General features: G+C 40.7%; 1 protein-coding gene across 1 annotated transcript in view; it reads left to right on the top strand.

Moving 5' to 3' along the window:
* The window catches only part of LOC123503846 (esterase OVCA2-like), a 29,055-nt gene extending 20,701 nt beyond the window's left edge, over positions 1–8,354 (top strand). The window contains exon 6 of the transcript XR_006674625.1: positions 8,294–8,354. The gene's annotated coding sequence lies outside the window, so the exon portion shown is untranslated. The remainder of the gene's footprint in view (positions 1–8,293) is intronic.
* Positions 8,355–17,615: the final 9,261 nt, after the last annotated feature.

Below are 17,615 nucleotides of genomic sequence, written 5' to 3'. Positions count from 1 at the left end.
GTAGTAGTAGTAGTAGTAGTAATAGCAATAGTAGCAGTAGCAGGAACAATAACAGTAGACAAAACGTAACATTGACATTCTGGCATCACAATCTAAACACGAATATCTAAGACCCAAATGTGAAAAATGAATCACCGAAACCTCGATATTAAGACCTCACCACCAGTTTACGTAAATACTTGAGTCACCCATTAAAACTATTAAAAAAGAAAGAAAAAAGAAAACGGCGGCTTCCAGCGTGTGATTTATATACTTGAGTGCGACTGTAGTAGTTTATGAATATGAATGTTATGTATTACCTTCCCAGCGGTCAAGAGGGAGGGTTTGTTTACGCAAGATTAGGAAAGACCATTTTTTGTGGGAGAGAAAACGAGAGTGGCGTGAGGGAGTGAGCGGTGTGAGTGAATGAAAGGGAAAGTAGAACATGGGAGGAGAGGAAAGCGTGTAGCTGTAAAGAAAAACGTGCGTGTTGTATCTCTCTCTCTCTCTCTCTCTCTCTCTCTCTCTCTCTCTCTCTCTCTCTCTCTCTCTCTCTCTCTCTCTCTCTCTCAAAATAAATATTATAGTTGCTGTTTTACTCATTGTGGTTCGTCAGTTGTTTCCAGTCATGTGCAGTAGTACATAGTAGTAGTAGTAGTAGGTTAGTAGATAGGTTAGTAGTAGTAGTAGTTTATAAGTACTTAGACGATATATCAGTAATACAGGAGAAAGATTACAAGATTTTTTTTATTTTTATCTATTTATGTGTGTGTGTGTGTGTGTGTGTGTGTGTGTGTGTGTGTGTGTGTGTGTTTCACTGTTTGATCTGCTGCAGTCTCTGACGAGACAGCCAGACGTTAACCCTACGGAACGAGCTCAGAGCTCATTATTTCCGATCTTCGGATAGGTCTGAGACCAGGCACACACCACACACCGGGACAACAAGGTCACAACTCCTCGATTTACATCCCGTACCTACTCACTGCTAGGTGAACAGAGGCTACACGTGAAAGGAGATACACCCAAATATCTCCACCCGGCTGGGGAATCGAACCCCGGTCCTCTGGCTTGTGAAGCCAGCGCTCTAACCACTGAGTTACCGGGCGTGTGTGTGTGTGTGTGTGTAATTCACCTCGGTCGTCTGCTGGTCACCCAGCCAGTCTTCCCTATTACGGAGCGAGCTCAGAGCTCATAGACCGATCTTCGGGTAGGACTGAGACCACATCAACACACAACACACACCGGAAAAGCGAGGCCACAACCCCTCGAGTTACATCCCGTACCTATTTACTGCTAGGTGAACAGGGGCCACACATTAAGAGGCTTGCTCATTTGCCTCGCCGCTTACCGGGACTCGAACCCGGCCTCTCGAATGTGAGTCGAGCGTGCTAACCACTACACTACGCGGTGTGTAGTAGTAGTAGTAGTAGTAGTAGTAGTAGTAGTAGTAGTAGTAGTAGTAGTAGTAGTAGTAGTAGTAGTAGTAGTAGTCTCTCTCTCTCTCTCTCTCTCTCTCTCTCTCTCTCTCTCTCTCTCTCTCTCTCTCTCTCTCTCTCTCTCTCTCTCTCTCTCTCTCTCTCTCTCTCTCTCTCTCTCTCTCTTAGACGATAATCAGTGTGTGTGTGTGTGTGTGTGTGTGTGTGTGTGTGTGTGTGTGTGTGTGTGTGTGTGTGTGTGTGTGTGTGTGTGTGTGACATGCAGATTCCCCGTAAGGAAGTAAGTGCCAGCTGAGGTGCAAGGTCAAACACACTATAATTACACACATTTTCCTCTTCCTTCCTTGCTGGGCTTGACTGTTTACCATTTAACTCGAGCTTGTGTGTCACCACCACCACCACCACCACCACCACCATCATCGTCATTATCATCATCATCATCATCACTACTATTACTACTACTACAAGAAATATAAAGGCACATGTAACATAAAAAGAAAAGGAGAAAGTTGAATACCGTGAGGAAAAGAACGAAAAAAAAAAATGTAAAGCAAACTAATAAAGCACCAATAGATTTAATGACTTACTCAAATACCACTCAATCATTACGTCTTAATCTGAAATGCTTTTGGTGCTCCTTTTCTATCTATTCATTTATTTATTTATTTATTTATTATTATTTTTTTGACGGGGAGTGGGGAGTTGGACAGCCAGAACCGAGTGTTTGAGTGATACAAAAAAAAAAAAAAAAATAGATAAAAATAAATTAATAATAATGATAATGTTTAAAAATACTCATCTTTTCTCGATACCAGATAAATATGATGAATAAATCCACTCATTTTTTTCCCCAAAACTCATTACCGTGTCATGACCACAAGTATATTTCACAGAGAGACGAGGATAAGGACACGGACACCTATAGTAGTGTGTATATTTGTCTCTTCCATGTAAATTAACTTCCATGTGACCAGCGGCAGGGTAGAGAGGGAGAGCTTCCAATGTAACGCGTGATATTTCAATTTTCAGTTAATTTCCATGTGACCAGCAGCGGAGTTGTGGTGTGAGGGATCGTTGGGGGGGAGAGAGCTTCTAATGTAACGCGTGAGTTATTTTCAATGTGACCAGGAGTAGGGTTATGGTGTAAGGGAGGGGATGGGAGAGCTTCCAGTGTAACGCGTGAGGTTTCAATTTTCAGTAGTGACGAAACTAAATATTGACTCACCTTTTTCTGAGTTCATTTGCATATTTTGACCAGCCACATCTGTGCCTTAATGAGTTTTTTTTTTTTCATACAGGGTCTCTCTCTCTCTCTCTCTCTCTCTCTCTCTCTCTCTCTCTCTCTCTCTCTCTCTCTCTCTCTCTCTCTCTCTCTCTCTCTCTCTCTCTCTCTCTCTCTCTCTCTCTCTCTCTCTCTCTCCAAAAATAAGGAACGAACGAACTGACCATTTTTAGTGACATAATTGAGGGTAATCGTGTAGTAAATACTTGACTCTTTGTACAGCGGCGCGAGCGTGCACACACACACACACACACACACACACACACACACACACACACACACACACACACACACACACACACACACACACACACACACACTTGTACGTTGTTTCTTGTTAATTGTGCGTCTAATAATTCCTCTGTACATTTATATTCTTTTTTTCTTTTAACTGGTGTTTTTGACTTTATGAAACGAATATATTTTTTTTTTCTCTAAGCTGTTTTCTCTCACATACTTTAATTTCCTCAACTAATCCGCCCTTTCTCCCTGCGTCACTATCAACACCTGGAGCTTAATTTGTTTTCACCCATTACAGGAAAAAATAAAAATAAAATGCTGAACTCCCTCTCTTGCGCTGCGTGGGAAGTGAAATCGTCCCTGGCGTAGCAAACCACCTACTTGCTTTGTCTTATGATGAGCCAGGCAGGTGAGCACGCCGTCACCTGGTGGCTATTATAGTAACGTGCACGGGAAGAAAGCATATCGTTGATTGGTGCGTCACGCGTTAGTCGGCTCGCACACGGCACGTTACAGTTAATACATTTTCTTCTCTCGCCATGACTACCTTGAAAAAACCCACAATGATGTTCAGCCGGTTTCTTAGAGTGCTTATGAGGTTAACTCCTTCAGTACCGTGACGCGTTTCCATATTCATTCTGCTTACTGTTTGGTGATTTTATACAGCTTCAGAAACTCATGTGGGGGATTGAAATAGTGAAAAGTGTGGCCATTAATCTTTTGCGTTTTGACCTTCATAGATCCTTCCCAATGTCAATAAAATGGTGAGATTATATACCCAAAACTCAGATTAAAATACATCCCAGTACTGAAGGAGTTAATTAGGTAGGAATGTCAGTCTTTCGCTCAGACCATAAAAAAAAAAGCATCTTAAAAACCCGGGTCACTGCAACCATTTATTCATTTTCTAAGTAGTGGAGGTGCGCGCAGAAGTGTTTCAGAATGCAGGTGTAAGTTGGCTAAAAAGTGCATCTGCAGTGACTATTATTTTAGTCTTGGCCAGTTTCCACATATACAGTTTAGATCTTGTGTGTTTAATGAGGAGGCAGGAGATGGGGTCATGGTGGTGGTGGTGGTGGTGGTGGTGATAGAGGTGGTGGTGGTGGTGGTGATGGTGCTAGTGGTGGTGAGAGTGTGGTAAAGTTTGTGGAGAGAGAGAGAGAGAGAGAGAGAGAGAGAGAGAGAGAGAGAGAGAGAGAGAGAGAGAGAGAGAGAGAGAGACTCATACATACATACATACATAAAGAAACGAAGAAAAACACATACGTAAAGAAACAAACAAAAAAAAGAAAAGATTGCCATTAAAGATATAGATAAGAAACAAAAGAAAAATCTAATTACAAATCACCACCACCACCACCACCACCAGACATAAGCATTAGTAACATAGTGAACATCCATTTCCTACATAGCGACACTGGTTGACATTGACAGTGGGGCAGGATGAGACAGGATGAGATAGTGGGACAGAGGAAGACAGGAAGACGGAACTCATTTGAAGGGGCACAGGAAGAGAGAGAGAAGGACAGAGATCAAGGAGAAAGGGACATGCAGGACACGGGGAGCGCATTAGGCTTATCTGTGTACTCTTTAACTAATGACAATGGTGAGTCAGGCACGTGTCATTTAAATCGCTTCCGCAAGCTGTCTGTTTGGGACCATTGGTGAGAGAAAGAGAGAGAGAGAGAGAGAGAGAGAGAGAGAGAGAGAGAGAGAGAGAGAGAGAGAGAGAGAGAGATTATCCACATTTTCCTCTCTAAAATCCCTGTTTATTCTTATAACACTCCTTTCGAAACTATACAGCATTCCATATTTCGCCTCAAGGAAACGCTCATAAGGGAATCAGATCCTCTTACCTTTCATTTCCCTGTAGCATCGTAAGCACATCAGTCTGACCCTATCCCCCCCCTCCCGTCACTTCCTTACAGGGTGTTGGGGCGGCCGACATGAAGACGTGGGCCGTGCTAGTGGTGCTGATTGCCGCCCTGGTGGTGGTATCGAGGGCCCTGGTGCTATGTCCTCAGTTCCCCTCCTGCTGCTACCCCTACGACACCTGCCACATGCTCTGCCCGTCGTGTAAAGAGGCGCGCTTCTTCGTCCGTGGCGTGAGAAGGTTCCCCAAATACAGACGGAAGAAGCCTTGTCAACTTACAACTTTACTCACTCCAGACCCTTATGCCTTTCCCGATGTCATTCCCTTTCCGAACCCTCTCATCTGTCTGTGAGAGGAAGCGTCATCACCACTGCACTCTCATTCCTCCTCGTTTTGCAAGGTCACCGTAATGCATCTTTGTAGTGACAGGGTACCGAGCTTCACTGTTTCATCATGCGTTTCATCAGTGCTTGAGGTGGAAAGGAAGAAGTGTGTGTGTGTGTGTGTGTGTGTGTGTGTGTGTGTGTGTGTGTGTGTGTGTGGTATATTGAACCTACATCAAGTGCATCCGGTAATAATAAGTTCCTTCACATTTTTCAAGGATAGAACACTCCTTCATTGTGATCATGACACCAGAACAAGAACAGAACAAGTTTCGTCATCATTGTTCATGACTCTTCACTGCTTCAAGAACGAAAAAAAAAAAAAAAATATCTTCACTCAACATTGATTTCGGATTCATTGTTAACGTATACAGTTCTTAGTAGTAATGTCCTCACAACTCCATCATCACCATCATCATCATCATCATCACCATCATCATCATCATCATCATCATCATCATCATCATAGAAAAAAGGTGAAAGAATGTTCGCCATAGTCAATGTTAATTATCGTACATCATACAAGGTCAACGTGCGATATACTCGTTTCTTATTACCAGTAATGACATCACATCTCACACCACCAGTACTCATGACTACATTCCTTACTTACCTCACGTGCATTGCGTCAAAATGTTATGTTCACCCTTTATGTCATACCTCCTACATTTCTTATACCAAGATAAACATGCTTCCTTCCTTACTCAAGTGTCTGTGTGAATACAGTGGCTTGGTGTGAGTGTCCTAGGGTGTGCTGGGTACCTCTGCGTCACCAGCGTGTTCGTGGAAGCCATGAGAGAGGAAACAACAGTGAGTGAGAACTGAGGAATGTGCCGCTGTTTCCACGGTGCAAGTGTACTGGGGGCGGAAGCTTGGTGGAGGTGGTATGAAGAGGAAATATTCTCTGAGGCATTTAAACAAAGACAGAGGAGGAGAGGGAGACTGAAAGATCGTGACCGTGGAGCATCAGCATTTTGTTATGTTAGTGTTACTGCAATCCATCGATACAGGGAAGGAAGCAGTGAAGGATTGAGAGAAATAGTGAAGAGTAAGAGAGACCGAGATGGAGGTCATGTGTTTTCTTGGTGTGTTACTGCAGTGCTTCTCGAAGGAAAGGAACAATGAAGAAAGGAAGCACGACATTTTTTTTTTATCAGTCAAGAAGAAACTGGAAAAAAACACTTAGATATACTGCTACGAAAAGATAATTATGAAATGAAAAAAAAAATGTTACTTCTGGAGACGTAAAGTGGAAGTCGAAAGGAGAGAGAACGCAAAAAAGAGAAAGAGAAAAATCCAGACACCACCAAATAGTTCCAGAGTTTACCAGAACTGTACCGGAAGAAAAAAAATCAAGAAAAATCCCAGACACTGTCAAATAGTTCCAGAGTTTCCCAGAACATCACCGGAACTAAAAAAAAAAAAAAAAAAAAAAAAAAAAGTAAAAGCTCATACACCACCAACTAGTTCCAGAATTTACAGGAAATTTACCAGAACAAAATGATCAAGAAAAAAGATCAGATACCACCAAGCAGTTCCAGAGTTTACTAGAACAAAAAGGTCAAACAAAAAAAAAACTCAGATACCACCAAATAGTTCCAGAATTTACCGAAACATCACTGGAACCAAAAGAGAAAGAAAAGGTTCAGACACCGCCAAATAGCTCCAGAATTTACCAGAACATCACCGGAATCACAAGATCAAGTAAAAAAAAAAAAAACCCCAAAGACCGCCAAATAATTCCAGAGTTTACCAGTTTGAGGGATGACGGAGTGAAGATTCTGAGAGATGAAAGTAGGGACGCAAATTTGACACAGGGACTACCACGTATAAAGGCGTGATGACATCTTGCAACTTCCTTTCCTTTCTTCACATGTTCATTTGACCCCTTGCAGTGAAACAGACAGAGGAGAAATGAGAATGAGTATAAACAGGTGAAGATCATCATTTTAGACACAGAATGGTATGACGAAACACCACCTTCTCTGTGATTTACCCATTAGAGTGATTAAACCCATTAACCCCTTCAGTACCATGACGCGTTTCCATATTCTGCTTACTGTTTGGTGATTTAATACAGCTTCAGAAACTTATATGGGGTTAAGATAGTGAAGACTGTGGCCATTAATCTACTGACCTCCATACAGCCTTCCTAATGTCAATATGTACACAAATCTCAAGGTAAAAATGTGTCCCAGTACTGATGTGGGTTAATACTTCAGGATTCTTGGGGGATAAGCTGCAAGTGCTTATCCCGCCAGAGTACCTGACACAACGACCTTCACGGAGTTACAAGGCAGGGTCGAGTCGAGACGAAAAGTTATGTTTCCTTGTTTTGTAACCGTGCCTTGAATTCTCTCTCTCTCTCTCTCTCTCTCTCTCTCTCTCTCTCTCTCTCTTACGATATGTAATGATTTTTTTTATTAGAATTACCTGATTTTTACTCTATATTTGTTTTATTGTATATTCTTGTGGATCTCTCTCTCTCTCTCTCTCTCTCTCTCTCTCTCTCTCTCTCTCTCTCTCTCTCTCTCTCTCTCTCTCTCTCTCTCTCTCTCTCTCTCTCTCTCTCTCTCTCTCGGTTTTCATTATATCCATTATTTTTGTGCCATAAGTGCTATATTATGTAATGTAAATCTCTCTCTCTCTCTCTCTCTCTCTCTCTCTCTCTCTCTCTCTCTCTCTCTCTCTCTCTCTCTCTCTCTCTCTCTCTCTCTCTCTCTCTCTCTCTCTCTCTCTCTCTCTCTCTCTCTCCTCGGAAAAAGATAAAATATGTTCATTATAATGAAATATTTTCTATATAATTTTTGTATACAAGAATATAATGACTTTTTTTATCCTCTGTGTGTGTGTGTGTGTGTGTGTGTGTGTGTGTGTGTGTGTGTGTGTGTGTGTTGACCAGCAAAAAAATACAACAAATAAGTGAGTAAGAAAAAAGAAAGAAAAAAGAAGAGACCAAGAAGATTAAGGAAGAGGAAAGTTTGAAGCAATAAAAGGAAGCCAAACAGAACAAGGATGCCGACGAGAGGAAAGAAATTAAATAAGGAAACAAAACTATCAAGGGAAACTGGGTTATGGTGAGGGAAAAAATAGGAACAAGGAGAGAGAGAGAGAGAGAGAGAGAGAGAGAGAGAGAGAGAGAGAGAGAGAGAGAGAGAGAGAGAGAGAGTTATCATTCCTTCACACTCTTCTTGTAACCGCGAGGACAAGAAAAGTTGATAATGATAAAGATGGTGAGGAGGAGAAGAGGATCATGAGCCGTAATGGTGAAGCAGAAAATGAAAGTGAAAATGAGGATGCGGTGGTGCTGAACTGATGACCATGAGTGTGATGATTCTCTCTCTCTCTCTCTCTCTCTCTCTCTCTCTCTCTCTCTCTGGAGCGTCAAAAATTAGCTTTACCATGTACGCTTAATATCTCATCACGTTTTATTTATTCATTTTATATCGCATCAATCTTTTTTCTTTTTTTTTTTCTTTCTTTTTTTTATGGGCGTACCTTCTCTTAGCCAATCCTCATTAATAGCCTTTCTAATCGTATGGTTTAATAAAGTATAGTAGTAGTGATAGTAGTAGTATAGTAGTAGTAACAGTAGTAGTAGTAGTAGTAGCAGTAGTAGTAGTAGTAGTAGTAGTAACAGTAGTAGTAACAGTAGTAGTATGTATGTATGTATGTGTAATCTATTAATATCCAAATAACCTGTAGACAAGTACAGTAATGAAAAAAAAAAAAGGAGGCATGAAATTACAGGTGTCTCAGTCAAGGTAAGACATCATTACAATACGTATAAAACTTTAAAAACAATGGCACACAACCGGTCCCAAGGTTGCTCCCTGACTCACACAACAAAGCCACGCCTGTTGAGAGAGAAAGAGAACTAAAGAGATGACAAATACAACTATTATAACATGCACTACGACGCTGTGATAGAAGAGACAGAGAATAAGTCTGGTGATCCGTCTCCCCTTGCTCAGCGCATCCCAAGTGACAGGTGTTTCCTGAAGAATGCATCACCTGGTTAATTGCTGCAGTAATTAAGGCAGGGTTGTTGTCTGAGGGGATAGGCCGAGAGGTCTCCTGCCGCTGAGTCCTTCGGTAATGGTTGTGTTCCTCTCCCTTTGTCTGAGAGAGAGAGAGAGAGAGAGAGAGAGAGAGAGAGAGATTGATATAGTTTTCTCATAAGTTCCCGTTTCTTTGTGCTAGAGAGAGAGAGAGAGAGAGAGAGAGAGAGAGATTGATATAGTTTTCTCATAAGGCCTCGAGTATCCTTTGTGCTAGTAACTAAAAAATTGTTGACCTTAATTGATAATCCATATAAATAATACTAAAAATTTTACTCTTAACATATTTGATAACGATGACGTAAAACTTTTGATTAATATTTTGTTTGTCTTTTCTTGTTTTCCTTTTCTGTCATTTAATAGTGCAAATATAAGCTGCATTTCCAACAGAAGAGGAAAAAGGGAGGAGGAGGAGGAGGAATGATATGAAGAAGAAATAGAAGAATGAGTGGGAAAGGAAGATAGAAGGAGGAAAAACAGCAGAGTGTGAGAAGAAGAGTGCAAGTGTGAGTAAGAGAGAGAGAGAGAGAGAGAGGACTTGAATGAGAAAGAAAGCATGAGAGGAAAGTGTGAGGATCAATCAGTTTTCAGGGATAGCGTGATGCTGTAAGAGTGAAGTGATGCTGTCATCCTCTTGGTAATCCCTGTTTGGTGATCTCAGTTCGGTAATACCAGTTCGGTAATCCCAGTTTCCGTCGTTCATCTCAGGGGTTAAAGGCCTCTGGTTGGTGATGGCAGTTGGTGTCTCGTTTGCTTGTTTTCTGTGGTATCTGGCTAACATTAGGGGCAACTTGGCTATTTTTAACTGCTTTGTGTTATGGGATCTGACACATTGGTTTTGTTGATGAGATTGCTTAGGTGTCTGTATGAAGTGTTCTTGTTAGTGTTGTTGTTATTCTCTTTCTTGTTCTTGTATTTGTTTTTCATCGTTGTCTGAAGGTCGAATAGATGTACCGTCCGTATTACTACTTATTTTATCTCTCCTGTAATTAAGTATGAATCACTTCACCGATACAAAATGAAGCAAGGCAGTAATAGAAAGGCAAGGCAGTCTTCGTGAACTCCTGGCCATAAAGCTATACTTCACGTCGCCACCTCAAGCCCAGCCCAGCACTCCGCTCCGAACCATGACGACCCTTTAACTGAAACACTTGCTCTTCCCCACAACTATTTGCAGACGCCACAAACTTGATTAGCCGAGTTCTCAAGACTACTCTTCCTGTTGATTATGTAAAAGTATTGTCAATCTGTCACTAGAACCGTAAAACTAGCATTGAAACCCATGTAACTTAGAGGCTGTTGAAAGGAACAAAGGTGAGTCGTTTGGTCATTTTAGAATATGCTCCCTGATTTATCTACCTCATTCCATTGGCTCACCACGCCACTGCTCCACCTCTCCGCTCCGAGCCGTGAAAGCTGCTCCGCAAAAAGGTGACTGGCGCTGCCCCTTCCCCCCTCTTCCCCCTCAGAGGCCAAGGACAACCGGAAGACTCGAACACATACCCAGTTCGTTGGAAACATTAATTTTTTTTACCTGCAGTATTCAGAGTAAAAATAGCTTATCTAATAATTGTGTTGTTTTCCTCCATTAGTGTGCTGCATTTTAGGCCAAGTGTCTATTTAAGCTGAGTCACATTTAGTCATTGGGGTGAGTGGTACCAGTGTTTTCTGTTCCGCGTCACCTTTTTCCGCCTTGTTTCTTCTTTGCTTCCTGGTTCAGAGGTTGAATGCTGATCCCAGACAACGTGTTAGGCTGGTTTCATCTTGCTATTTGATTTTATTAGTAAGATTTCAATGCCTCATGCAGCTTTAGATGACACACACACACACACACACACACACACACACACACACACACACACACACACACACACACACACACACAGGGATTTTTTCTTTGTCATAATTCGTGAATGCATAAAGATGACACGTATGCTTTTGACTCATTGTTTTCTTCTTTCTCGGTCTCCTGTGTCACGCGTTCCATCGGTTTAGTATTCTTATTTCCACTAATTGTGCTTTGTAGGATGGGATCAAGTGAACTACTGACGAGGGGAGGGGTCTTATAGTGTTATGCCTCCTCCGTGTGGGTCTTTGTGGAGTTCAGTGAGAGGAAAGGAATTAGAATGTACGAGAAATGCTTACTATAAACTGTCGCTGATGTCGGCTTCATTTCCTTCATGTTTATCTGAAACTTATATATTCTACACTGTATGCGAACACCGTGAGATCATTCGTCTTGGTTTTGTGTCCTTTGAGGGTCTGAAGTCCGTGGAGTGGCTCTGCTTTCATAAGAACGTAAAAGTAAATCGTACAATCCTCTGCTCTACCTTTTTTTTTTTTCTTCTTTTCCATCCCTCTCACACACAAAAAAAGACCAACATAAGAGCATCTGAAAATCAAGGAAACTGGGAAAAGATGTGAATTATGTCTTTTCGTACCAGTCCTTGAATTAAATCATGCCTGTCTTTCTGTGTCTATTTATCTTTCCCCATCTATCAATTTGCCACGCCCTTGCTTTTGTATTTGGCTGTTCATTTTGGCACCACAATCATAACCATGACACTCCTTTGGTTCCAACGAAGGCTCATGCAAATTAACCCCTTCAGTACTATGACGCTTGTCCATATTCATTCTGCTTACTATGTGGTGATTTTATACAGCTTCAGAAACTCATTTAGGAGATTAATAAAATAATAGTGAAGACTGTGGCCATTAATCTTTTGACCTCCATAGACTCTTCCTAATGTAAATAAAATGGTCTAATCGTACACAAATCTCATGGTAAAAATGTGTTCCAGTATTGAAAGGGTTAAATAGATAAATGAATAGATAAAAGTTTTGTTGAGTTTTGAGTGCGTACAAAGTGCAGTGGCAGTGAAAAGGTGCGGGGTCTCCTCTGACAGGCACTTTCACTGCACCATTTTGCCTTCGCACGCACGCACGCACATACACAAAAAATCACTCAAAATAAACAACCTTGATTAGTGTGATGAAAGAAAGAAAAAGAAAAAAAAAAAAAGGCGTATGCAATGGTGGAAATGAAAAAGGAGGAAAAAAACATAGATAATAAAGAAACACACACACACACACACACACACACACACACACACACACACACACACACACACACACACACACACACACACACATGGTCAGCGTAACACCTTGAGAGTTTATTTGTGTTATGCTAATCACGTGACTTATTGAGGAAGTTGAACGGAAGGGTACTTAGGATGTTACCTGTGTGATGAGGGCAAGGTGTGCTGCTACCGGCCTTGCTGTGTATTTACCTGTGTTTATTTGTCTCTCTATTTGTTTACGTGTCTGTCTGTCTATTCATTCAACTCTGTGTATTTATCTATATGTTTCTAGTATTTTTCTACTTTTGTTTATGTGTCTTTCTATTTTTTATGTGTCTGTCTGCCTATTGATTTAACTCCTTATCTATCTATCTATCGATCGATCACAAATATTTTTATCTATTTATCTATTTACTTATAATCATCTATAAGTGTCAGTTTTTTCTTTTCTTTTATTCTTTTTATCTGTATGTCCGTTCTTTTCTTTCCTATTCTGTTATATATTTCCTGTTATATTATCTACCTCCTTCACCTTAACTATGCTCTAATAAGAACTCGACTCTGGCAGGAGGGAAAGAGTCTTAAGGCATAACATTCCTACATACATAGATACAGACTTGAATACGCTACGCTCACAAGCAGTATCAGTGAGATGGAAGGTCACTGTTCTAGCTCTGGAAACCCCGAAGGATATTTGACCTAAAAGATGCTGAACGAGGCCACACAAACACTGAGTGACATAATAGATAAGGGGTCAGTGGCTTCAGTGGCGTCTTGGGGTGATGGACGGAAGGCAGGGCGGACAGTGAAGATGAAAGATTAGAAATGGAATAGCTCTTCTGGCATCTTCATCTAAAGTCTGTCATTATTTTTCTGGGTTTGTTAGTAATAGAGCCTCAAAGAAAAGTAAGTGTGTGTGTGTGTGTGTGTGTGTGTGTGTGTGTGTGTGTGTGTGTGTGTGTGTGTGTGTGTGTGTGTGTGTGGCAATGCAGACGGAGATGTAGTTAGATGAGAAATGGAACGTTACTCTTGTCTTCTTGATGATCTAAAGCCTCACCATTTTTATAGACTAATTATAAAACCATAAGAGAATAAGGTATGCTGCAAAATGTCAAGTCTATACTGGGCAGTCACTTTAAATATGTAAACCTACTTCCATCAATCCTCCAATTCTTAACTTTTACTAATCTCTTTTTGAAGGTCGCTTATAAATCGACACTAACAACGTGATTACTGAATCTGTTCCATTCATTTACCACACTGAATAAAAATGCATTGTGCTTTTTATATGCAGCACTGAGAACTATTTTCTTTGTGAAGGAGGATTATGATTTTAACTTTTTGAATTGTTTTTATTACTTCCAATGAAGGAGTTTAAGAATTCCGGTACTCTGTAAAGGAAAATTAGAAGCTTCAGTCATTAAATACATGACTTATATCCATAAAATACATGACTTCATCCATTAATATACTCGTCAGGGGAATATATTATTATTAAAAAGTTTCATTACGTCACACGAGCGTATAAAAATAAATAAGTAAATGAATAAATAAAAAGGAGGACAAGATGAAAGACGCTAATTTTGTGCCAGGAATTAGGTCGCACACGTGGCAGGCGGTGGGCGGCGCGTGCAAGCCACATCACCACGTGCCCTGACTCACCAAGGAGATATTTTTTTATGAGCCTTCCTTGCACCACACGTTGAAGTGATAGGCGCGCAGGGCAGTGAAACAAAACATGGACTTTGGACCACTTGCCATCAGCCCATCTTGTGTATGTGTATATGTGTGTATTTACCTAGTTGTATTTACCTAGTTGTAGTTTTACAGGGCTTGGGCTTTACGCTCGTGTGGCCCCGTCTCTATATCTACACTTATCCAGTTTTTCTGTGTGTGTGTGTGTGTGTGTGTGTGTGTGTGTGTGTGTGTGTGTGTGTGTGTGTGTGTGTGTGGGGGGGGGGTGTAAGTGTGTGTATGATATTGCTATTTCTTGCCTGAAATTAGCATCCAGTTTCCAGTATCAAGCTTCGTGACCTTTGAAGGCTGAGGTCACTGCCACACTGCTCCACTCGCCTCCACACTTCCGCGATTATATTTGCTCTGGGGTAAGTGAAAAAAAGAAAAACGTTGCTATTCATTATGTAAGAAGAACACGAGATGAGAACTGTCTACTTAATATGAGAGAGGATGGAATATTAAATCGAGACATATGTGAGTGTATTTCTTTTACAACAATGTATTAAATCTTTCTAGTTGGTAAAACAACATTCAAATGCGATTTTTTTTATTATATATATTTTTTTCTACATGTTTTTATGTTGTTATACGAGTGTGATTAATCGTTGTGTTCTCAGACCTCCCGGCTTCTTGTCTCGAGTATTTTTGATATATTTAGTTATTCAGGTTTTTATAACTGGTTTATCAGGCTAAAGTGAAAATCATTTAAATTGTCGAGACTTAAATTTCAGACTTTTGGTGATGCAGGTTTCATTGGAAGTTTGTGTGGATTACAGTTGTGTGTTCATGATTTTCCTGCTTTGTTTAATAGATTCTAATGGAAGTTATTGTGATTTGTTTGTCATCAATATATTGGAAAACATGTCCGTGAAAATCTAACTCTGGTGTTTTAAAAACAATCCTAATAAGAGTAAAGTATTCAGAAAACAGACATTCAACACATTTTTTTTTTTTTTCATTATTCTGATACGATGTGTTGTTGTACAGTACGTGAGGAAAAGGAAATATATGGGATGAACTCGCATGGTAGCCCTTGACACCGCCTCGACAGTGATTGTGATCGCGAACGTGCTGTATTCGTGTGCTGCGAGTATTACACCAGGCTTACTATACATAAGAACATAAGAAAAGAGGGAAGCTGCAAGAGGCCGTCAGGCCTGTACGAGGCAGTCCCTGTGTGCTTAAGCTACCTAATTCCATCTATCTTCCCCATCCATGAACTTATCTAACCTTTTAAAGCTCCCTACTGACTCAGTCAGCCCTGACTATATGACCACTGAGACCGTTCCACTCATCAACCACTCTGTTTGAAAACCAGTTTCTTCCCATTTCCTTCCTAAACCTGAATTTTTCAAGTTTAAACCCATTATTTCTGGTTCTGTCCCCGCTACTGATCCTAAGAACTACATTCATGTCCCCTTTATTAAAACCCTTATACCACTTAAATACTTCTACCAGGTCTCCTCTTAACCTACGTCTCTCTAGGGAATGCAGATTGTGTTTTTTCAGTCTCTCTTCATAGGGAATATCCCTCATTCCTTATATCTTTTTAGTCATCCTCCTTTGCACTGACTCTAACAGAGCTATATCCTTCCTAAAATGTGGGAACCAGTATACCGATGTATCACTGACGTCGCCGCGGCCTTCGCTCGTCAATATTGTTACACACAGTACCGTTGTTTCACTTCCTCCTGCTAGTTTTGCGGAGTTTAGCTCAACTCTTGACAAAAACCACTCCTCCTTGGTGTTCTAGTTTCTGTGTTGCAATGAAATGTGATGTAATCCTTCTGATAACTGTTTTGTGTTGCAATGCCGCATTAATAAAGAAAAATAACGTGTGTGACACAGATTCTTACCTAAACATTGGGCATCAAAAGTAATATTTTTTTTTACTTATTGTAGAGTCTGGCGATGAACACAGATAATAAAAAAGTTTTCTTAGTATGTCGCTAATAGGAATATAAATGTAGGAAATTTCAAAACGTTGACCACTGTTTGAAACTCATTTTTTCTTCATACCTTATTTCTTAAAAGCTAGGCCAAGGAGTTCAAGACTGAAAAGATGATGCAAACCTATAAAACACCAGACTAGAGCATGCCAGGAAATATCTGCTACTTCGTACCTGCGGCTCACCTTGACTTTTTTGACCGCCCCGGCCAGCCCTTACCTAGGTGTAGACTTATGATCCTAATTCCCTTCACGTGCTGCTCTCCTCACTAAAGAAAGAGAGAAAGGCAGGCAGTAAAATTTATACCGTTTCTCTACAAAACTATTCGGAAAAATCTAAATAATTTAGTGTTTTTAAATCGAATGGAGGTTGAAATGAATTGATTTGCATTAAGAGCCCCGCAGAGAACAAGACGGGATCTGATAGAGGTCTTTAAGTGTACAATTGCCCTAATAAGTTTTGGCAAGCAGTCCAGTGTCATGCCTTTGAATAAACTGAATGTAGGTTGATGTATGGGAACAATAAGACGGGATCTGATGAAGGTCCTGCACTGCACTGTTGTCCTAATAAGCTATGGCAAAAACTCTAGTGAGATCCATATTTAGAAATCCATTGAATGTTAATTGCTTGGAGGATTCAGCTAATATGTATATTATGAATTCCGTAAAGGGCCAGAAAAAAAGTTTACCAAAAGCATTTCAATGACATAAAAAGAATGTAAGCAAGAGGGAACTCACGACAGCTTCAAGCTTGGTACTATTAGGAAATATAGAGATAGATGGCTGGAATAGATTCAATAATCAATTTGTCAGTATCGAGAGATTAGGTGGACGCACTTAGTATGGATATGGATGAGCAATAGATATACGAGGTGACATGTAAGTCTTATACAAATACTCCCATGTGTAGGTCTGCCGGCGTGTCCTTATGTTCTTTTACGTTTGCGACGTTGCATGCAATCAGTTCCTCCATTTGATGACGCTGCGTTTTGTTCTTAACTCGTAAGTGGTTGGCTTAACATTATAAAGATGTAGGAGTAGGTAAATTAACCCAAGGAAGAACAAACAGCAGCAGACATTTTAATCCTTACAAGGCTTTTCATCTTTAAAAAAAAGAGAGTTATGGGATGGTTAGGTAACAGCGAGACAGTTATAGATAGGTATAGTGAGAAAAAAGATAGGCAGAGGGACAAGAACAAAGATAAACTGTTACGAAGAGAGAGAGAGAGAGAGAGAGAGAGAGAGAGAGAGAGAGAGAGAGAGAGAGAGAGATGAAATTTCCTTATAGTTACTGTAGGAAGTTACTCCGCAAGTCCAGTTCCGCAAGTCCACTGGTACATGATGAAGCATATTTACAACCGCTTTCTGAAACACACACACACACACACACACACACACACACACACACACACACACACACACACACACACACACACACACACACACACACACACACGGCCCGGTAGCTCAGTGGTTAGAGCGCTGGCTTCACAAGCCAGATGACCGGGGTTCGATTCCCCGGCCGGGTGTAGATATTTGGGTGTGTCTCCTTTCACGTGTAGCCCCTGTTCACCTAGCAGTGAGTAGGTACGG

The sequence above is a fragment of the Portunus trituberculatus genome, chromosome 14 (assembly GCF_017591435.1).
Source record: "Portunus trituberculatus isolate SZX2019 chromosome 14, ASM1759143v1, whole genome shotgun sequence".
In the NCBI taxonomy this organism is placed as follows: domain Eukaryota; kingdom Metazoa; phylum Arthropoda; class Malacostraca; order Decapoda; family Portunidae; genus Portunus; species Portunus trituberculatus.
This window is presented reverse-complemented; position numbering and strand designations above follow the sequence as displayed.